The sequence below is a fragment of the Hyperoodon ampullatus genome, assembly GCF_949752795.1.
Source record: "Hyperoodon ampullatus genome assembly, chromosome: 5".
Classification (NCBI taxonomy): Eukaryota; Metazoa; Chordata; class Mammalia; order Artiodactyla; family Ziphiidae; genus Hyperoodon; species Hyperoodon ampullatus.
In genome coordinates, this window is record NC_136918.1 from 144,208,648 (window position 1) to 144,212,829 (window position 4,182).

Sequence of the window (4,182 nt, forward strand, 5' to 3'; positions counted from 1 at the left end):
GCCATCTCGGAAGTCGAGAGACCCTGAAATACGGGGTGGTTAGTTTTTATGGGTTGGATAATTTCATAGGCTAATGAGTGGGAGGATAACTCCAACTATTTGGGGGAAGGGGTGGAGATTTCCAGGAATTGGGCCACCGCCCAATTTCTGACCTTTTATGGTTGGCCTGGGACCTATCATGGTGCCTGTAGGTGTGTCATTTAGCATATGCTAACGCATTACAATCAGTTTAAAATGAGGCTCAAGGTCTACTGGAAGTCAAATCTTCCACCGTCTTGGACCTAGTTGGTTCTAGACAGGTTACGTCTAACCTCAAGGGGCTCTGTCATTCTTTTAGGGGTTGTGCCCTGCCCCCTTCCCTCCTGTTTCAGCTCCAGAGCCCAGAGCTCACCCTAGTGTATGAACTACATTTTCTTAGGTTCTGTATTCTTTTTTTTTTGGCTGCTTTGGGTCTTCATTGCTGTGTGTGGGCTTTCTCTAGTTGCGGAGAGCGGGGACTGCTCTTCTGTGCGTGTGCGGGCTTCTCATCACGGTGGCTTCTCTCCTTGTGGAACACGGGCTCTAGGCACATGGGCTTCAGTAGTTGCGGTGTGTGGGCTCGGCAGATGTGGCTCGCGGGTTCTAGAGCGCAGGCTCAGTAGTTGTGGCGAACGGGCTTCGTTGCTCCGCGGCATGTGGAATCTTCCCGGACCAGGGCTCGAACCCGTGTCCCCTGCACTGGCAGGCGGATTCTTAACCACTGCACCACCAGGGAAGCCCAGGTTCTGTATTCTTGATGCTGCGGCATCTGGGCCTCGCCGAATGGGGGAGAGACCCTCCTCCCAGTGCCAGCCCATTCTTAGAGATGGCAAACATGCCTTCTACCTGCTAACTCACCAATCCAGAGCCCAGGCTCCAAACCACTCCTCTGCCTGGCTTACATGGTGGGAGGCACTGTCTCTCAGCTGTGATTGTCCCAGGGCCAGGAACCGCACAACCAGAGGCAGCCCCGATGCTCCAGAGCTGGCCACAGTTATTCAAATGAGTCAATATTCAGCCTGCTTACCTGCCTTGCCTTGGCTTTCTCATAGAAACAGCAATGAAGATTCCTGCCTGGGGTTTCCCCCCACCCCCTTCTGCTTCCTGACCCAACCCGGTGCTTCCCCACATGGCCCTGCCTGGCGTGGCATTGTCACCCGAAAAACTGGGTTCACCTCTTGGAGCGTGTGTAGCCAAAAGACACAACCAAGGCAAAGACAGAGAGAAGGAAGGATTTATTATGACTTTGCAGCAAGTAAGGAGAACACAGGGGATTTCCCCAAAGCACTGTATCCCCGAACAGCAGAATTGGGGAAGTTTTAAGCTAAGGGTACATGCATATTCATGAGGGGCTTGGGCAGAGGAGAGCTCAGCTTAGAATTGGGGTCAAGGCTGACAGAGTCCAGGCTTTAGTTGATTAAAGTCACGGGGGTCAGAAAAGGTACAACTGATTTATTACCTTTGCTGTTGTTACTTCTCCTGCTTAATAACGGTTTGCTCCTGCGTTCTTTTGTTCCTTGAAGATCATCAATTGCTGAGACCTGTTCAAGGGCAAGCACTGTGACCAGGCTTTGGTTATGAAATGGTTTAGACCAAAAATGGCTTCTCTTGTGTCAAGAAAGCTGTGCCTGATTCTCTTTCTCTGGGGAACCCCCCACCCCCGCCTGCTTACAGTACGCCCCCACCTCTTAGGAACCGTGAGTGACAAACTGTCTTTAGTGGCAAGTGTCTCCTGATCTGTCAACCTCACCCTATCTGAATAACAATACAGCCTACTTTTTTTTTTTTTTTAATTCATTTTTGGCTGCTTTGGGTCTTTGTTGCAGCTCACAGACTTTCTCTAGTTGCGGTGAGCGGGGGCTACTCTTCGTTGCGGTGCACAGCCTTCTCATTGCGGTGGCTTCTCTTGTTGTGGAGCACGGGTTCTAGGCATGTGAGCTCGGTAGTTGTGGTTTGTGGGCTCTAGAGAACAGGGTCAGTACTTGTGGCGCTCGGGCTTAGTTGGTCCGCGGCATGTGGGGATCTTCCCGGACCAGGGATCGAACCTGTGTCCCCTGCATTGGCAGGCGGATTCTTAACCACTGTGCCACCAGGGAAGTCCCTTGATCTTTCTTAAAATTATTATTTTTATTTTTTGACAACGCTGGGCGGCATGTGGGATCTTAGGTCCCCAACCAGGGATCAAACCCGGGCCCTTGGCAGTGAAAGTGCTGTGTCCTAACCACCGGACTGCCAGGGAATTCCCTTAGCTATTATTAATCAACAATTAATTATTATTAACTATGATGTGCTTCCTCTTTAAAATCTGGATGGCTAAGACCCTGCCCCCTTCCTCACTGTCCCAGGCAGAAGCCGGGTCACTGCATCCACTGTTCTCACCAGGCTAGAGAGGTTTAAACTTGCTGACTTGGGTCACCAGAGGGATGGAAATCACTGTGTCTGCAAGGGTGAAACCCCAGAGGCAGCAGGTTGGGAGTGAGAGATAAAGGGCAGGGTCACGACCACGGTGCTTGAAACCCAGCAGGACCCTGTGGGATCCTCCCAGGTACAAACCTTTTCTGTGTCCCCCATTTCTGGTTTGTAGGAAATAGGCTTCATTCAGCCTCCTAGACCTTCCTGAATAAAAGAGCGGATTCAAACAGTTGCTAATCATGGAAGTAACGAATGCAGAAACAAAGGAGGAAAATCAAGAAACTATAGTGCAGCGATTAAAGCAGGATCCTGGTTTCTCCTCAAGGGACAATATCTTTGAGTTCTTCTGCAAGAACTAAGGCCCCAACCCAGGTGGAGGATGGTAACTTCAGGCTGAGCACAGGATCCTTGGATCACCCCCACCACCAACCCTCCTTACCTCACCACCAACCAATCAGAAGGAAGTCACACACCCTGCAGCCCTCACCCCAAATTTTGCCTATAAAACTTCTTGAAAACCATGGAGGAGTTCAGAGTTTTGAGCACCAGCCACCCTGTTCTCCTTGTTGGGCTCTGCAATAAACCTTTCTCTGCGCCAAACTCCAACTTTTCCGTTTGTTTGGCCTCCCTGTGCATGGGGCACAGGAACTTGCCTTCAGTAACAGGCTGGGCTCCCACCACATGGGTTTGCCCTTGACTGCAGGTTCTGAAAGAGGACATTGCACAGGGGTGGTGAGGTGCACACTGGCCAGGCGGCCAGGCCCAGAACACCCTGAGGCAGAGGGCCAGCCACGTGTCAGGGGTTGGGGAACTGGGCGCCTGGGGGTCCCCAAGGGTCTCATGGCACCGTGGAGGTGTCCGCCCCCCAGGCCTCTGTGGGGTAGTTTGGGTCCCCGCTAGCCGGGTAACTCCGCGTGGATCAGGTCTGCGTGCCCTAGGCGGGGGCGCCCCCATGGACAAGGTGGGCCTGGATCCTTGGTCCTGCGGGGAGGTCGCGGGGCTCGTGCGTCCTAGCGCTGGTCCGCGCGGTGGCCACAGGGGCCATGGACCGCGCGGGGGTTCCAGGACCCGCAGGCCCGGGAGTGGGGACCCGGCACTGCGCGCCACGGGGCCCTAGGGAGGGCTCTCCCGGTAACTCCCAGCCCGGCCGCCCCTCTGCTGGCACCCCTGCCCGCGCCCACTCTCGGGGCGCCGCACCAGTGCGTTTCCTCCGTGGGAGTCCTTGTCTGACCGCCGCGTAGCTCAGCGGCGCCGGGAAGTGTGGGTTAGAGGCGTGGCGCAGGGCCAGGGGGCGGACCTCAGTGGAGTGAATGAATGGCCCGAGGAACCGAAGGATGAAGGCCGGACGGCGCTGCAGTGCCCTACGGGGTAAAACTGAAAGTGCACGCCGGGTTTTGGAGGGTGGCCGCCCACGTGCCAGGAGCGCTGAGTGACGTGGCTGGGTCGCCCGGGCCGGGGGTGCGGTCTGCATTTTCCCTGTCCCCCGGGAGGGGCGGTGGGGGGGGCGGGCCCCGCACGGATGCCCCACCCCGGCCCCGCCCCCTGCCCGCCCCCGCGCAGCGCCGGACCCGCGGGTTCCCAGCCGCGCTGAGGTCAGAGGGAGGCGGCCTGTCGCCCGAGCGGAGCGCCTGCGCCGAGCGGGGCGGTAGCGGAGCGGAGCCGGAGCGTGGCCGGAGCCGAGCGGAGCGCAGCCCCAGCGCGCGGCGGAGACGCTGACCCCGCCCGGCCCCGCGCCGCCGCGGCAGGCCCGGC